Source organism: Melozone crissalis, unplaced genomic scaffold (assembly GCF_028551555.1).
Source record: "Melozone crissalis strain CALT ecotype California unplaced genomic scaffold, PUWL_Pcris_2 ptg000101l_1, whole genome shotgun sequence".
Taxonomy (NCBI): domain Eukaryota; kingdom Metazoa; phylum Chordata; class Aves; order Passeriformes; family Passerellidae; genus Melozone; species Melozone crissalis.
This window is the reverse complement of record NW_026535878.1, coordinates 166,305-184,917: the sequence shown is the minus strand read 5'-3', so window position 1 is coordinate 184,917 and position 18,613 is coordinate 166,305. Positions and strand designations below refer to the sequence as shown.

The window sequence follows — 18,613 nt, the reverse complement described above, 5'->3', positions numbered from 1 at the left end:
AACTGGGGTGCTGGAAGGTGAATTTGGGGTGCTCAAAGGATTTGGGCTACTGGAAGGTGGCATTGGGGTGCTCAAAGGTTGATTTGGGGTGGTGGAAGGTGGGATTGAGGTGCTGGAGGATGGAATCGGGGTGCTCAAAGGTGGGATTGAGGTGCTCAAAGATGGATTTGGGGGTGCTGGAAGGCTGATTTGAGGTGCTGGAAGGTGGGATTGACGTGCTGGAAAGTGGAAATGGTGTGCTAGGAGATGGATTTGGGGTACTGGAATACGGATTTGGGGTGCTTGAACATGGGGTTGGGATGCTGGAAGGTGGGATTAGGGTACTGGAAGGTGGAAATGAGGTGCTGGAAGGTGAATTGGGGTCCTGGAAGGTGGATTGGGGTCCTGGAAGGTGGATTTGTGGTGCTCAAAGGTGGATTTGGGGTGCTGGAAGGTGGCCAGTGCCACCAGGCCACATGCTGGCACTTAGGAGTGGGTGGCAGTGAGCTCGTGGGCAGAGGCAGCGCCTTCACTGCATCAACCCGGGATTCCCACAGGCCGGGTTTGCTGGCCCGGCTTTGCTGGCCCGGCTCTGCCCCGGGCCGGTTCCGTGTCCGGTTCCCTTCCCTGACCCAGCCCCGCCGGTCGCGGGGGCTCGGGCGGGAGCGGGGCTGGGAAGAGGAAGAGGAAGAGGAAGAGGAAGAGGAAGGCGATCCCGGCCGAGCCTCTGCCCCCTGCCCCGGCAGCGCTGCCCGCTGCTCCCCGGGCCCCCCGGGCATCGTCCCGGCTTCCTCTGCCCCGACAGCTCCGGGAAAGCGGCGGCAGCGATGGGAGCCAGGCCCGGGGGCGGCCGGGTGGGAGCAGGGCAGGGACAGGGACAGGGACAGGGACAGTGGCTGTGCCCTGGTCCCCACCTGGCGCCTCATGCCTTGGGGATGCCCGGCAGGTCCTGGGGTGCCCAGGAGGTCCTGGGAGTGTCCAATGGGTTCTGGGGATGCCCAGCGGGTGATGAGGATGCCCAGCTGGTCCTGGGGATGTCCAGCAGGTTGTGGGGATGCCCAGGAGGTCCTGGGAGTGTCCAGAAAGTCCTGGAGATGTCCAGCAGGTTCTGGTGACGCCCAGTGGATGTTGAGGATGCCCAGTTGGTCCTGGGGATGCCCAGCTGATCCAGGGGATGCCCAGCAAGTTCTGGAGATGCCCAGCAGGTCCTGAGGATGCCCAGTGGGTGTTGAGGATGCCAAGAAGGTCCTGAGGATGCCCAGCAGGTTCTGGGGTGTCCAACTGGTCCTGGCAATGCCCAGTGGGTGTTGAGGATGCCCAGCAGATCCTGGTGATGACCAGCAGGTCCTGAGATGCCCAGGAGGTCCTGGGAGTGTCCAGTGTGTTCTGAGAGTGTCCAGCAAGTCCTGGGGATGCCCAGTGAGTGTTGAGGATGCCCAGCAGGTCCTGGGGGTGTCCAGCTGGTCCTGGCAATGCCCAGTGGGTGTTGATGCCCAGTTGGTCTTGAGGATGCCCAGCTGGTCCTGGGGATCCCCAGCAGGTTCTGGAGATGCCCAGCAGGTCTTGGGGGTGTTCAGCTAGTCCTGGTGATGCCCAGCTGGTCCTGAGGATGCCCAGTGGGTGTTGAGGATGCCCAGCTGGTCCTGGCGATGCCCAGCAGGTCCCAGGAGTGCCCAGCAGGCCCACGAGGGATGCCATGGGCAGGGCCAGCAGTGCTGGTGGCATTGAGGGACGGTCACCAGCCCCAGGGCCACCGAGGTGGGCGAGGAAGGAACGGAGAGTGAAAATCTGAGCGGGCCGGGCCGGCTGCTGCCATGGCCACCCCAACAAAGCTCCCGCTCCTCTTTTTGGGCTCCATCCCTCTGGGAATTGTGTCCCCATCCAGTCTGGGGACTGCTCCTCCTGTCCCCTCCCTGCTCTGGAGTGGCTTTGGGGACCTCTGGGGTCGAGGGGTCCCCCATAAACCCCCCCCTCCCGGGGCCTCTCGGGGTCAGGGGGTGACACTGAGGGAGGGTGGCTTTGGGGACACTCGGGGCTGCCCCTGCCAGGGGTGGCACCGGGACCAGCTGTGCCCCCAGCTGGGGATGGGGCTCAGAGGGGCTGGGGGGGATCTGTCCCATCCTCTCCAGGTGGGATTGGGAATATGGGAATGTCCCATGGGGTTTAATGGGAATATGGGAATGTCCCATTGGGGTTTAATGGGAATGTCCCACAGGGTTTAATGGGAATATGGGAATGTCCCATGGGGTTTAATGGGAATGTCCCATGGGGTTTAATGGGAATATGGGAATGTCCCATGGGGTTTAATGGGAATGTCCCACAGGGTTTAATGGGAATATGGGAATGTCCCATGGGGTTTAATGGGAATGTCCCACAGGGTTTAATGGGAATATGGGAATGTCCCATGGGGTTTAATGGGAATGTCCCACAGGGTTTAATGGGAATGTCCCGTGGGATTTAATGGGAATGTGGGAATGTCCCACAGGGTTTAATGGGAATGTGCCGTGGGGTTAAATGGGAATATGGGAATGTGCCACAGGGTTTAATGGGAATGTGAGAATGTCCCATGGGGTTTATTGGGAATGTCCCACGGGGTTTAACGGGAATATGGGAATGTCCCATGGGGTTTAATGGGAATATGGGAATGTCCCATATGGTTTAATGGGAATATCCCACTGGGATTTAATGGGAATGTCCCACTGGGGTTTAATGGGAATATGGGAATGTCCCATGGGGTTTAATGGGAATATCCCACAGGGTTTAATGGGAATGTCCCACAGGAATTAATGAAAATGTCCCACTGGAGTTTAATGGGAATGTCCCACTGGAGTTTAATGGGAATGTCCCGCTGAGCCCCTTTAGGGTCTGGGGGCTGTGGGTGCAGCCACTTCCCCCATTTCCTGTGAAATCCTCGGGGTGAGGATGGGAAACGATCCCAGGTCACTGCTCTGGGAGAGGGCTGGGAGTGGGATGTGGGCACCCAAACCCCTCCAGAACCCCCAGCCCAGCTCAGCAACCCCCAAATCCCAGCAGCAGCTCCATTGCTTCCTCTTCTCCCCTGCCCTTGAGTGGAAAAAAAAAAAAAGAAACAACACTTGGGAAAAAAAAAAAAAAAAAAAAAAAAGAAATTCCCAGGGAAGAAAATAACAGAAAATAACGGTGTGGGGGAGGAAAGAGCCGGGAGTCAATGGGAACTTTCCCGGCTGCTGAAACATAAACAGCCCTTCCGTGTTGACACAACATTTTAAAGGTTTCACGGCAGGGGAAAAAAAAAAAGGCTCCTTGTCAACAGTGCCCGAGGCAGCCCCTGTCCCTGTCCCTGTCCCTGTCCCTGCTCCCCTGGGAGGGATTGGATCCCCTGGGCAAGGTGGAATTCCCGCAGCTGCTGCAGGGGTTGGGAGTGTGGGGCGCTGGGTTTGGGGTGTGGGGAGATCCTGAGGGGTCCCCAGGTATGAAAAACCTCGTGGCTCCAGCTGAGCTCCTGGTTTTCCATCCCAAAACGTGTGGGAATGGTGTCCGTCTGTCCGTCTGTCCAGCTGGGGGGCTGCCAGTTGTTCCCCTTGCTCCGTGCCAGCCTTGCCATGGCACACAAAAGGGGTGGGTGCAAAAAAGAAAAGAAAAAAGGGTTTAGCAGCACTTAATCCTTTTAATGATTCCATGGGTTTCCCTGAAATTATGATTTCATTATGAAATAAATCAAATCCCCTTTTGGGACTGGAAAAGGGGAAACCCTTTGGGATTGGAGAAGGGGAAACTCTTTTGGGATTGGAAAATGGGAAAACCTTTTGGGATTAGAAAAAGGGAAACTCTTTAGGGACTGGAAAAGGGGAAACTGTTTTGGGGTTGGAAAATGGGAAACCCCTTACGGATTGGAAAAGGGGAAACCCTTTAGGGATTGGAAGAGGGGAAACTTTTAGGGATTGGAAAAGGGAAAATTATTTTGGGATTGGAAAAGGGGAAATATTTTAAGGATTGGAAAAGGAGAAATCCTTTTGGGATTAGAAAAAGGGAAACCCTTTTGGGGTTGGAAAATGGGAAATCCTTTAGGGATTGGAAAAGGGGAAACCCTTTGGGATAGGAAAAGAGGAAATCTTTTGGGATTGGAAAAGGGGAAACCCTTTGGGATAGGAAAAGAGGAAATCTTTTGGGATTGGAAAAGGGGAAACCCTTTTGGGATCTGGAGGAGCCTGGGGATGTTTTAGGGGGTTGTAATCAGCAAAACCCTTTGAAAACCCCAAACCTGGGAGTTTGGGAGCTCCGAGAGGCCCCGAGGGAGGTGAGCTCAGGGGGCCTCACCTTTGGGGCGTTTGTAGGGCCGGGGGATGATTGATTTGGGGCATCAGGAAGTTTCCACGCTGGCCAGCAGCCAAGCTGGCAAGGATGGCAGCGGGAAGAATTCCCGAAGTGCTCCCACAATGGGACCGTTCCACTCGGGCTGAGCCTCACAATGGGGCCGGGCTGGCATCCAGGGCACAGCGGTGCCAGGGCTGCCAGGGGCACGGATCCCCCCCTGTGCCCCACCTGGCCTGCCCAGGTGAGCTCTCCCGTTCTGTTCCCGCCTTTGCCCTCCCCGGGAGCGGCTCCGGAATTTTCCTCAGGAATTTCTGGGGTGCTGGAATGGAATTGGATGTCAGGAATTTCCAGGGGAAAAGGGGAAGTGAGCGATGAACAAGGAGCAAAACTCGGGGTGATCCCCAAGTTGGAAGATGGATTTTGGAGCCAAAGAGCAAAACTGGGGTGATGCCCAAATTGGAAGGTGGATTTTGAAGCAAAGGAGAAAACTCGGGGTGATCCCCAAGTTGGAAGGTGGATTTTGGGGTCTGCCACTGGCGCGTTGTGATTTTGGGGATCCCGGGAATTTGGGCTGGGCTCTCCAAAATCCAGGCACGGCTGGGAGTGGGGGGTCTTCCCTCGGTCCCTGCCAGCCCCGCGGTGCTGGGAGGGGTTTGGGGTGTCCCCCCCGACCCCTCCGAGTGCCCCCCATCCTTTGGGGGGCTCAGGGCTGTCCGCGGAGCTCCGGGCACAGCGTGGGAGCCCCGGCGCTGTCACACGTGGGCCGGGGGCTCTGAGGGGAGGGGTCGGGCGCGGGACCGCCCCGGAGGCGGCTGCTGGCTGGCTGGAGCGGGGCCCTCCTCCTCCTCCTCCTCCTCCTCCTCCTCCTCCTCCTCCTCCTCCTCCTCCTCCTCCTCCTCGCTCCCTCGCTCCCTCTCTCCGCCCGGCGCCGGGGCAGCTCCCAGAGGAGGCGCTGGGGACATGGAGCGGACCTGAGGCGGTGGCGGAGCCCGCGGCGGCGGAACCGGCACCGGGACCGGCAGAACCGGCACCGGGGCGAGACCGGCACCGGCACCGGGGTGAGACCGGCACCGGCAGCACCGGCGGAGGCGGCACCGGGGCTCAGCGCAGCGGAGCTGTGAGTGCGGCCGGGGGGAGCCGACACAGCCCGGGGGGCACCGGTAGAGCCCCAGAGGTACCGATAGAGCTCCGGGGGCACCGGCACAGACCCGAGGGCACCGGCACAGACAGGGGGGCACCGGCAGAGCATCGGGGGGAACCGGCACAGCCCGGGGGGCACCGATAGAGCCCCAGAGGTACCGATAGAGCTCGGGAGGCACCGGCACAGCCTCGAGGGGAACCGGCACAGTTTCAGGGGCACCGGCACAGCCCGGGGGGCACCGGCACAGCCCCGGGGTGCCGAGCACCCTGCTGGCTCGGGGAGCACCCTCGGGGGTCGGGGAGCACTCTCAGGAGTCGCGGCTGAGGGAACGGAGCGGGAGAACCCCCCCCAAACCCCTGGGCTTGAGGAGGAGAAAGGGAAAAGGAGAAAAAGGGGCGCGGGGCCGGCCCCGCTCAGCGCCGCGAAGTTCGGGGCTGCGAACTCCGCTGCGAGACCCCCACGCAGCTCCGGGGAGCCCGGCAGGAGAGGGGTTAATTAATCCCGGCAAAAGAGGAGGGGTTAATTCGGGCAGGAGAGGGGTTAATTCCGGCAGGAGAGGGGTTAATTAATCCCGGCAAAAGAGGAGGAGTTAATTCGGGCAGGAGAGGGGTTAGTTAAACCCAGCTGGAGAAGGGTTAATCCCGGCAGGTGAGGGGTTAATCCCGGCTCCGGGGTCTGTGCGGGCGCAGCGCGCGGTCCCCGCTCGTTGATTTGGGGACAGGGGGGACCGCGCCGGTGTCCCCACGGTTTGCAGGACAGACGGACGGACGGACAGAGCCGCGTGTGTCCGGGGGCTGGTGGCTTTTGGGGGGACACGGCTGTGCCCGCCCGCAGCGCGTTGGGGTCCCCGTTGTCGCCACCTCTTGTCCCGTCCTCCATCGCTGTCCCCACGGCACAAGCGACACTTTGGGTGCATCCACCACGGGGACAGGCGACACAGGAGAACCCGGCCGGTGTCACCCGCGGGTGGCGAGAGGCACCGACACCGCGACACTGTCGCGATAGAGGCTTTGGGAGCGGGGACAGCGCCGAGCTCTGTCGCTTTGAGGGGACACAAACCTTGTCACCATCACAGCGACAACCCCAGGGAGACCCCACAGCGGGGATGGTCCTGCAGGACTGCGGGAAATTTGGGGAAATTTGGGGTTTTTTCACCCCTCGAGAGAGGAAAAATCTCATCTCAACCCGGCAAAGTTGAGCGGGGAAGGGAAACGCGGGAGCTGCGTGGTCCTGAAGGGGAGGATTTGGGGCGAAAAAGGCGAAAAACCAGAAATTTTCCGCGCTTTCCACCTCTGATGAGCGATTTCCAGGGAAAATGTGCTGGAGGCTCCTGAGCACCTCGGGCTCGGAAAACTCCCCAGGAAAAGCGGCAGTGATGGATTCGGGGTGTGAAAAAAGGAGAATTAACTCGGTAAATGGGATTTTTTTTTCCCGATAAGGTCCCTCCCCTATGGAGCCGATAACTCCTGTTTGTAATTCCTGCAATTTCCTCTCTCGCTTCAATTTCATTCGGAGGATCCATTCCGGTGACACTGATACACTACTTTTTTCAGTCTCTTTTTTTAATCTTTTTTTCTCTTTTCTTTTCGAAACCAGGCGATTTTCGGATGCTTTTGTGCTGTTAAAAATAGCAGCCGGCCTTTGAGCCTTTGACAACCGCGCCAGGCTCGGGACGGTTTTTCCTGACACATTTTCACCCTCATCATCCTCTCCTTTCACACCGATTTATGCCCCTCCCATGCCACCAAGAACCGCCACCAAAAATCCCAATTTTTGTTTTTTTTTTTTTTTTTTAAATCCCATTTCTTTTTTTTTTAATCCCATTTTTTAAAATCCCGGTTTTTTTAATTCCGTTTTTCTAAATCCCAATTTTTCTAAATCCCAATTTTTTTAAATCCCAATTTTTTTAATCCCAATTTTTTAAAATCCCAATTTTTTTAAATCCCTTTTTTTTTTTTTTTTTTTTAAATCTCAATTTTTTTTTTTTAGTCTCTTTTTCCTCTCTTGGAAAATCTCAGCTCCCCCGTTGCTTTTTTTACCTCCACCCTCCCCTCTCCCTAAATCTGTCTCACAGCGAAGTTTATCCCAGGCTTGGAGATGTCCTGAGGGGAGAATTTCTGGACTTTTTGTCTCCCTGCCGAAATGTCCATTATTATTATTATTATTATTATTATTATTATTATTATTATTATTATTATTATTATTTATTATTATTCCTCCAGGCCAGGGGGGGATCTGTGCCCTGCCAGGCTGGGGTGGGGGACGCGGAGCAGCTCGTAAAGTTGTTATGTGCTCCAGGGGCTTAAATTTCATTTATGGGCTGCAGGGGAAGGGTTTGTGTCCCTGGCAAGGGAGCGCGGTAAAGCTGCCCTGGCTCTGGGGTTATTTTTAATTTTGGGGTTTGCTGGCGTCCCTGGTAAGGGGAGCATTTTAAAACCAAATTTTCAGCAGGGTTATTTTTAATTTTGGGGGTTTTTTGGGTGTCCAGGAAAAGGGGAGCATGTTAAAACTGCTTTTTCAGCGGGATTATTTCTAATTTTGGGGGTTGCTGGCATTCCTGGGAAGGGGAGCACATTGGATCCAAATTTTCAGTGGGGTCATTCTTAATTTTGGGGTTTCTGGGGTCTCTGGTAAGGGGAGCATTTTAAAACCAAATTTTCCAGCAGGGTTATTTTTAATTTTGGGGGTTTCTGGGGTCCCCAAAAAAGGGGAGTGCAGTAAATCTGCTCTGGCACTGAGGTTATTTTTAATTTTGGGGTTTGCTGGCACCCCTGGGAAGGGCGAGCACGTTGAAACCAAATTTTCAGAAGGATTATTTTTAATTTTGGGGTTTTCTGGGGTCCCTGGGAAGGGGAGCATGTTAAAGTTGCTCTGGCTCTGGGGTTATTTTTAATTTTGGGGTTTGCTGGTGTCCCTGGTAAGGGGAGCATTTTAAAACCAATTTTCCAGCAGGGTTATTTTTAATTTTGGGGGTTTCTGGGGTGCCCAGAAAAAGGGAAGCATGTTAAAACTGCTTTTTCAGTGGGATTATTTCTAATTTTGGGGGTTGCTGGCACTCCTGGGCAGGGAAGCATTTTAAAAATAATTTTCCAGTGGTGTTATTTTTAATTTTGGGGGTTTCTGTGGTCCCCAAAAAGGGGAGCATGTTTAAAGCAAGTTTTCAGCAGGATTATTTTTAATTTTGGGGTTTTCTGGGGTTTTTGGGCAAAGGAGCATATGAAAACTGCTTTTTCAGGGGTGTTATTTTTGATTTTGGTCTTTTCTGGGGTCCCTGAAAAGAGGGGTACAGTAAATCTGCTCCGGCACTGGGATTATTTTTAATTTTGGGGTTTTGTGGGGTCCCTTGTGCTCAGCTGGGACCGGGGCTCTCTGAGCAGAGCAGCCATGGGGTGAAGGCAGCTCTGGGGTGATTTGAACCCCCAGGTGAGGTTTTAGGGGGTCCAAACCCCAAAAAAAGGGTGGGGAGCCCATCCCTGCTGAGCATTGCTGGGATTTGGGACACAGGGATTGGGATTTTCCTGGTGGGGATGTGGGGTGGGAGAGAGAATCCCTGTGGGATGGAGGTGGAGGGAATTTTTGGGGTACAGGGGGAGGGAATCTTTGGAATGCAAGGGAAGGGAATTTTCGGGATGCAGATGATGGGAAAATTTGGGGTACAGGGGAAGGGAATCTTTGGGATACAGGTGATGGGAATTTTGGGGTATAGGTGGCAGAAATTTTTGGGATTCAGATGAGGGGAATCTCAGATACAGGTGGAGGAAATCTTTGGGATGAAGGGGAAGGGAATTTTTGGGGTAATGGTGACAGGAATCTTTGGGGTACAGGGGAAGGGAATTTTTGGGATGGAGGTGACGGGAATCTTTGGGATTCAGATGAAGGGAATCTCTGGGATACAGGTGGAGGGAATCTCTGGGATGAAGTTGATGGGAATCTGTGGGGTACAGGTGACAGGAATTTTTGAGATGCAGGCGATGGAAACCTTTGGGGTGCAGGTGATGGAAATCTGGGATGCAGTTGATGGCAATCTGTGGGGTACAGGTGAAGGGAATCTTTAGGATGAAAGTGAAGGGAATTTTTGGGATTCAGATGAAGGGAATCTGTGGGACACAGGTGGAGGAAATCTCTGGGATGCACTGGGATGTGTGGAGGGAATCTCTGGGATAAAGGTGACGGGAATCTCTGGGATGTGTAGAGGGAATCTTTGGGATACAGGTGGAGGAAATCTTTGGGATGCACTGGGATGTGTAGAGGGAATCTTTGGGATTCAGATGAAGGGAATTTTTGGGATACCGGTTTAGGAATTCTTTGGGATGCACTGGGATGTGTGGAGGGAATCTTTGGGATTCAGATGAAGGGAATCTCTGGGATGAAGGTGACAGGGATCTCTGGGATGCACTGGGATTCAGATGAAGGGAATCTGAAGATTCCTTGGGATGCAGATGAAGGGAATCTCTGGAATGCAGGTGGGATGTGTGGAGAGAATCTCTGGGATGTGTGGAGGGAATCTTTGGGATGAAGGTGACAGGAATCTGTGGGCTGTGTAGAGGGAATCTCTGGGCTGTGTGGAAGGAATCTCTGGGATGTGTAGAGGGAATCTCTGGGATGTGTGTGGAGGGAATCTCTGGGATGTGCACAGGGAATCTCTGGGATGCCCTGATCTCTGGAAGCTGCTGCTGTCCCAGCCCTCCCTGTGCTCATCTCCAGGATCCCAACCCACAAACAACAAACCCGAACGGACTTTCAGGGACCTTGGGGTGGCCACAGCTGCTGGCATCACTTCTGGGGGTCCCTCAGAGCCGATCCCGCGGGTTTGGGGGCTCAGGGATGCTGTCACCCCCAGAGCCACCTTCCTGCTCGTTCCAGCTTTATCCCCCTGCAAACATTCCCGGCTGGCACCAGGGCTCTGTGCCCGCACGTGGGATGGCAGAAATCCCAAAAAAGCTTCCAAAAAACGCTCTGACCACCCAGGGACCACCTTTAACACCTTCTGGGGTCGCTGTCGGGACCACCTTTAACACCCTGGGGCAGCGCCGCTCCTGCTGTCCCGGCCGTGCTGGGGAAACTCCCGCCGCTCATTTTCCTTCAAAATCCCTTTTTTTTTGGAGCAGAACAATCCCCTCATGGCCGGGCAGCGCCTGCCCCGAGCCCGCGGGGCCCCGCAGGAGCCGCTGCCCCCTTTTGTTCTGTGCTCCGGGGGAGCAGCGGTGCAAACCAGGCTGAGGAATTCCCACTGCTCCCCAGCCCGGGGTTCCCAGGGCTGGAAAAGAGATTTGGGATCGTGGAGCCCCTAAATCCGGCCTGAACCCCTGGGAAAAGAGGGGGGGTCGGAGGTGCTGCTTTTGGGGGAGCTGAGAGGAGTGGGGGGAGCTGGGGGGGCTCAGGGCTGAGGATGGAGGAGTTTGGGGGGCTCAGGGCTGAGGATGGAGGAGTTTGGGGGCTCAGGGCTGAGGATGGAGGAGTTTGGGGGCCTCAGGACTGAGGTTTGGAGGAGTTTCGGGGGGCTCAGGAAGAGCTAGGGGGGATCAGAGATGGGGATGGAGAAGTTTTGGGGGACTCAGGAGGAGCTGGGGGTGTTTGGGGTGATTATTGAGGAGCTGGGGGGCTCAGGAGGATCTGGGGGGATCAGGAAGAGCTGAGGGGGGCTCAGGGACAACAGTGAAGGATCTGGGGGGCTCAAGAGGAGCTGGGGGTCTCAGGGATGATTATGAAGGATCTGGGGGGGATCAGTGGGGAGCTGGGGGTCTCACGAGGAGCTGGCGAGGGGCTCAGGGGTCCGTGGGGTCTCGGGGCTGATGGGGCAGATGTTCTCAGGGTCGATGGGGGAGCTGGGGGTTCAGGGCTGATGGAGAAGCTGAGAGGGCTCAGAGCTGATGGAGAGAGGAGTTTGGGGCTCTCAGGAGGTGCTGAGGGGTACTCAGGAGGCTCTGGGGGCTCAGGGATGGTAATGAAGGATCTGGGGGCTCAGGATGATCTGAGGGCTCAGGGATGATAATGAAGGAGCTTTGGGGCTCGGGAGGAGCTGAGGGGGTGCTGAGGAGGATCTCGGGGGGCTCAGGAGGATCTCGGGGGGCTGAGGAGGAGCTGTGGGGTTCTCGGGAGGATCTGAGGGCTCAGGGATGATAATAAAGGAGCTTTGGGGCTCGGGAGGAGCTGAGCAGCCCTGGACGAGCCGCGGGGGCTCCGCGCTGCCGGAGCCGCCTCACTCGGTGGGAGGCAGAGCCGGGAGAGCCGCGCTGCCCCCGGGCCGTGCCGGGCTGAGCCGAGCCGGGCCAGGCGCTCCCAGGACGGGGGTCCCGGCAGCTCCGCGGCCAACCCGAGAACCGGGGCTGGGCTCTCCGGTCTCTGCGCGCTCCTCCCTGCAGCATTTTTGGGTTCTGATTCAGGTTTGGGTTTGGGTTCAGGTTCAAGCTCAGATTGGGTTTGGGTTTGGGTTTGGGTTCAGGTTTGAGTTCAGGTTCGGGTTTGGGTTCAGGTTCAGACTGGGTTTGGGTTGGGATTGGGGTTTGGGTTTGGTTTTGGGTTCGGGTCCTAATTTGGGTTCCAATTTGGATTTGGGTTCAGGTTCAGGTTTGGGTTCGGGTTTGGGTTTGGGTTCAGGTTCAAGTTTAGGTTCGGGTTTGGGTTTGGGTCCAGATAGTGGTTCGGGTTCAGGTTTGGGTTTGAGTTCAAGTTTGGGTTTGGATTCAGGTTCTGGCTCTGGTTCTGGTTCGGGTTTGGGTTTGAGTTCGGGTTCAGGTTCTGGCTCTGGTTCAGGTTTGGGTTTGAGTTCGGGTTCAGGTTCTGGTCCTGGTCCCGGTTCTGGTTGGGGTTTGGCTTTGGGTTCTGATTTGGGTTTGAGTTCAGGTTCGGGTTCAGGTTTGAATTCAGGTTCTGGTTTTGGTTTGGGTTCTGGTTTGGGTTTGGGTTTGGATTCAGGTTCGGGTTTGGATTCGGGTTCTGGTTCGGTTTGGTTTATTCACACCACAGGCAGGGAGCTCGGGCCGGAGTTTTGCGCGATGCATCAGCGCTCCCCACCCGCTTTAACCCAGCGGGGAACATGCAGAAGGGAAATAAATTGATGCAGTTTCTGACAGTTCTGCTGGAAAACATCTCCGTGTTTCCAGCCCATCCTGTGCCCTCCAGGGAGCCCCTGCAGGGCTGGGGTCTGCCCCGGCCCCCACAGAGCTGCCGGGTGCTGGGCACTGCCCGGGCTCCTGCAGCTCAGGGAGCTACAGAAAAGCAAAATTCCAGATATTTCAGACCTGGGAATGGAGGTTTAAATTGCAGAGAGGCAAAATTTAAAATATTTCAGACTGTTCCCTCCAACAGCCCCACGAGGTCACCTGCTGTGGGGATGGCTTGGAAAATCCTCTGCCCTGACCTTGGGAATGGCAGAAATTGGGAATGGCAGAATTAGGAATGGTAGAAATGGGGAATGGCAGAACCAGGAATGCCAGAGTTGGGAATGCCAGAGCCTGGGAATGGCAAAGCTGGGAATGGTAAAGCTGGGGAATGGCAGAATTAAGAATGGCAAAGCTGGGAATGGCAGAATTAGGAATGGTAGAAATGGGGAATGGCAGAGCCTGGGAATGGCAAAACTGGAGAATGGCAGAATTAGGAATGGCAGAAATTGGGAATTGCAGAGCTGGGAATGACAGGGCTGGGGAATGGCAGAGCCTGGGAATGGCAGAGCCTGGGAATGGCAGAAACTGGGAATGGCAAAGCTGGGAATGGCAAAGCTGGGAATGGCAGAGCTGGGGAATGGCAGAGCCTGGGGATGGCAGAAATTTGGAACAGCAGAACCAGGAATGCCGGAGCTGGAGAATGACAGAAATGGGAATGGCAGAATTAGGAATGGCAGAGCCTAGGAATGGCAAAGCCTGGGAATGGCAGAGCCTGGAAATGGCAGAATTAGGAATGGCAGGGCCTGGGAATGGAGAACCTGGGAATGGCAGGGCCAGGAATGGCAGAATTAGGATTGGCAGAGCCTGGGAATGGCAGGGCCGGGAAGGAACAGCAGCTCCCGAGCAGGGCGGGCGCTGGGGAATGCCAGAGCCCGGCCTTATCTTTTGTCTGGAACAATGGAGGGCTCGGCCCCATTGTTCTCCTCTCACGCCCAGCGGAAAGCGGGGTCCCCCGGGGCACGGCTGGCTCGGGAGCGTGCCCGGAGCCGCGGCAGGGACGGGCGGGGGTGGCACGGGTGGCACGGACCCCGCGCGGCTGCTCCAGCGGGGAGCCCCGTCCCGCTGGTTTTCCATGTGGATTTTAGGAGCAGGGAGGTCCCCCGGAGAGCCCAGCTGCAGGCTGGGCAGGGCAGAGCAGGATTTGCTGCTTTTAGGGGCTCTTTTAGGGATTTGGGTTCTCTGCGATCCCGTTCTGGCTCCTTCCTGTTGGGTTTCCTCTGGTTTGTGGGTCCGTGCTGGGAATCTGGCTGGGGAAAACACATTTTTGGATGTGGGATTTGTGTGTTTTCCCCTAAAAAAGCTCATTCTGGGGGCTGGGCAGAGCTGGTACAGCCCAGGGAACAGGCACAGGAGCCTGGGACTCCTCAGGCTGCAAACACAGCCCCAAACTCCACCCCAAATCCATTTGTTTTCCTGGAGGCCAGAGCTGCCAATTCCCACTGCTCAGGGAGCCCAGGGGACACCGGGATAGGACAGGGGGTGACACAGGTGCCACCAACACCATGAACCCCTTGTGTGCTGCAGGACGTGGGGAGCTCAGTTTGACACCCTGTCCCAAATGGGGAGGGCAGGCGGCTTCTGGTCTGTGCTGGGATTTTGTTGTGCAGGGAAAACAACCCCAAAAACCTTTGATCCCAAAACCCTCATTCCCAAAACCCTCATTCCCAAACCCTTCATTCCCAAAACTTCTGGTCTGCGCTGGATTTTTGTTGTGGTGAAAACAACCCCAAAAATCTCATTCCCAAAACTTTCATTCCCAGAACCCCTTGTTCCCAAAACTTCTGGTCTGTGCTGGGATTTTGTTGTGAGGTGAAAACCCCCCCAAATCCCTCATTCCCAAAACTCTCCTTCCCAAATCCCTCATTGCCAAATCCCTCTGTTCCCCCCGAGGTGAGGAGCCCACCCCAGAGCTGAATTTGCTGTTTTTTAATTCCCCCAAACCCAACAGGGAGAGGAGGGTTGCGACCCAAACCCCAAACCCATCCCTTTGGGACTGTTGCAATCCCGAAGTCGCTGCTCCCAAATCCCTTTGGATCCCGCAGCGGGATGCGAAGTGGGGTGTCCCAAACCCCAAATGCCAAACCCCAGAACCAGGGGGTGTCTCTGTGAGCTGAAATAATGCCCAAAAAATGACAAAATAGCAGCAGCAATGGCTGCTGGGCGCTCCTGCAGCTCCTGGCACACGTGAGGCCGCGGAAGCGCCGCCGCCAGCGGATGCTCGGCGTCACCCAAGGTGGGGGATGAGCTCAGGAACCCAAACCCGCACCCCAAAGCAGGCAAACAGCACCCAAACAGCCCCGGCTGGGTGAGGAAACGGGGACAAAAATATTCTGCTCAAGGGGTTTCATCCAACCCCATCCATCCCTGACTCCTGTGAGCCTGGTGGGAACGGAGTCAGGACTGAATTTGGGGAGGGATTTGGGGTCAGGAGATGATTTGGGGTCAGGAGATGATTTAGGGGCAGGGGATGATTTTGGGGCAGGAGATGATTTGGGGACAGAAAATGATTTTGGGGCAGGAGATATGATTTGGGGACAAGAGATGATTTTGGGGTAGGTGATTTTGGGGTAGGTGATTTTAGGGTAGATTATTTTGGGGTAGATGATTGAGAGGCAGGGGATGATTTTGGGAACAGGAGATTATTTTGGGACAGGAGATAATTTTGGGGTAGATTATTTGGGGGGCAGGAGGTAATTTTGGGGCAGGAGATGATTTTGGGGTAGGAGATGATTTTGGGACAGGAGATTTGGGGACAGGAGATGATTTTGGGGCAGGTGAGGAGCAGCCAGTGGCACCTTTTCCCTCACAGTGAAGTTCATGAAGGCCTTGATGGCTCCTGGGGCAGCTCCCAAAACATCAGGAAAAAATTCCATTGCTGCAAGGTGAAGCAACCCCAATATCTTGAGCTCTCCACACCCCGAATTTGGGAATTGTCTTTGTGTCCCCTTTTGTCCCTCCATGTCCCTTTTGGGGACAATCTGGAGGTGAGGACGTGTTTGCTGCAGCTCAGGATGCTTCAGGGACCCCAAAGGTTTCCGGGGCGCTGCCGGCTGTGGCAGCGGGGCGGAAACGCGGCCCCGTAAGATTTTGGGGTGCGACTGGGGGCTTTGTGTTGCTGGTGACAGACCCCAGAGCTGGCTCCGAGCACCCTTGGGTGCTCCTGGGTGTGCCCAGCAATCCTGGGAAACTCCAGGTGGGATTGGTGCCCACGTATGGGAAAAGCTGGAAAAAGAATGGGTTGGTGGAAGGTGGAAAATGCCATAAAAGGTTGAGAGTTGGGGGTTGTGGATATGGGGTTTGACATGGGATTGACACCCCAAAAACCTGGAAAAATATGGAATTATTGGAAGGTTTAAAATCTCGTAAAAGCTCAAGAGTTGGGGGTTACTGATATGGATTTTGACATAGAGTGGACTCCCCAAAAACCTGGAAAAATAAGGAATTATTGGAAGATTCAAAATCCCATAAAAGCTCAAGGATGGGGGGTTATGGATATGGGGTTTGACATGGGATTGACACCCCAAAACTTGGGAAAAAAAGGAATTATTGGAAGGTTTAAAATCCCATAAAAGCTCAAGGGACTGGGATGGACCCAGCACCAAGTTCTGCACATCCCCAACTCCACCCATGGGTTTCCCATGGAAAAAGGGTTTGGGAAGAGCTTCCCTCCCACTGGGAGCTGCAGGGCAGGAGGCCGAGCCCTGCTTTGGGATTTTTTTTTTTCCCAATAGGGCCAGGAAAAGGATTGGAAATCTTGGCCCTCCCTCCCTCAGGCGATAGGAAAATCTGCTTTAAATTCTGTTTTAAATCCTGCTTTAAATTCTGGTCTAAAATCTGCTTGAAATTCTGCTCTGAAGTCAGGTTTCAAGTCAAGTCTGGTTGAAATCCCTGATTAAAATCTCGTTTGCGCTCGGCGCCTCAGCCGAGCCCCCCGCCCCCGGCCGTGCCTGGAAACGCTGAGTGACACGAGTGACACAAAAACGCCACCGAGATCGGCCACCCCGATAAACCCCGCTCAGGGGGCAGGGCAAGGAGGGAGCCGTGCCAGGCTCGCCGTGCCAGGCTCGCCGTGCCAGCTTTTGGGTGAGTCGTCCCCATCCTCATCACAGATTTTTCTTTATTTTTCTGGGTTTTGTCACTTTTTGAATTTCATTCCCATCATCTTGGGGAGCAAGGGGGTGGAGGAGCTGCTCCAGGGATTTCTGCTGGAGGATTTCAGGGTTTCTCCAGATCCCCAAAGATGTGGAGCTGTCCCCAGAACCCCTCTGTGGGTCATGGAAATGATCCCAAACCTCGCTGGATTTGGGATAAAGGCTCAGCACCCGCAGTCCAGGTGGGTTTGGATCCAAAATATCTTCTAAAGTTTATTTCTGATGCAGAAAAAAAAGGGTAAATCCCCATTATTCAGAGCTCCAGGATTGCCTCTATTTTGGATCCAAAATATCTTTTAAAGTTTATTTCTGATGCAGAAAAAAAATGGAAAAAAGGGTAAATCGCTATTTTCCAGAGCGCTAGGATTGCCTCTATTTTGGATCCAAAACATCTTTTAATGTTTAGTTCTGATACAGAAAAAAAAGGGGAAAAAAGGGTAAATCCTCATTTTTCAGAGTGTCGGGGTTACCTCTGTTAAAGAGGGAACATTTTGGGCTTTTTAAGGGTTTTGATGCAGGGAGGGATGGGAAGGGCAGAGGAAAAGGGGGATAAAAAAAAGGATTTTGCTTTTTCCTAGAGGTTTAAACCTGTGATTCTCTGTGAAGGAAACTTTGTGTTGTCAGACTTCTCCCTGCCCTTGATTTCCCTCTCCCGAGCATCCCCTTCCCCTAAAACCCCATAAAATTCCCTGGACGTGCCAGAGGTGCTGCAAGGACCCTTTTCCTTAGGGATTCATCTCCTGGAGTGGCAGAACCAACCCAAAGCTCCCAAATCTTCTCTGGAGTCCAGGAAACGGGAATGACCAGCGCTGGTCCCGGGGCCATCACGTGGCTCCTCCTGGGATTGTTCCCGGGATTTTGTGGGGTTGGAAATAATTCCAGCGGAGTTTCCTCCACTTCCCTGATGAGATCATTCCCGCCTCATAAATCCCACAGCCAGGAAGTTCCACCTGAGGTTCAGGCATTTTTAGTTTTTTTTTTTCCCCTCCTATTTCAAACCCTCCCCACAGCAAAAGGAAAAATGCGTTTGGGTCGTGGCTGTGAAAAGAGGTGGCCCCGGGCCAGGGAAGGATCCGGCTGCTTCCAGGGATTGGGATTTATTTGGGTAATTATGTTCCAGGGATTGGGTTTTATTTGGACAATTATGTTCCAGGGATTGGGTTTTGTTTGGGTAATTATGTTCCAGGGATGGGGTTTAATTTGGATAATTATGGACCTCCTGGCTGGGTTTTGTCACACACACAGGCTCGTGGGAGGCAGAATCCCTGGATTTGGGGTTGGGAAGGAAGGTCCCAGATGGTTTTTGGGATTCTAAAGAATGAACCCCCTTGGAGTAGTGGGAAAGCAGAGGGAGATGGAAATTCTCCATGCAAAGGGAAACTGGGATGGGTCCCAGAGGTTGGGATGGATCCAGGTGCCCTCAGGGAATGTGTGGGGCACGGATCCAATGGATCCCAGTGATGTGTGGGGCATGGATCCTGATCCCAGTGATGTGTGGGGCATGAATCCTGATCCCAATCATGTGTGGGGCACGGATCCAATGGATCCCATTGATGTGTGGGGCACGGATCCTGATCCCAATGCCCACAGGGAATGTGTGGGGGTTGACTCATCCTTCCCTTTTCCTCCCTGCCTTGCATTTGAGAGAATTTAGGGATGAATCCCTGCTACGCTCTTTCCTCTAATTTTGGAGAGTGGGATCGATTGGATTTGCCCCCAAAACTCTGCAGGAATTCATCAGGGCAATGTGCACTTCATTAATAACTCTGGGTATGGCCTGGAGGTCTTTGGAAGGGGCAGGCTGGGGGCTTTTTGGGATAAAATTGGTTAAAATGGTTGCAATTTCTTTATGATTCAACCTGGAGACCTGGATTGCTCCTTTCCAT

The 18,613-nt window shown here is 54.6% G+C and overlaps 1 protein-coding gene across 1 annotated transcript in view; it reads left to right on the top strand.

Annotated features, from left to right (window-relative positions):
• The first annotated feature begins 5,340 nt into the window (after positions 1-5,340).
• Positions 5,341-18,613, top strand: part of SOX13 (SRY-box transcription factor 13) — a 28,021-nt gene continuing 14,748 nt past the window's right edge. The window contains exon 1 of the mRNA XM_054291635.1: positions 5,341-5,389. The gene's annotated coding sequence lies outside the window, so the exon portion shown is untranslated. The remainder of the gene's footprint in view (positions 5,390-18,613) is intronic.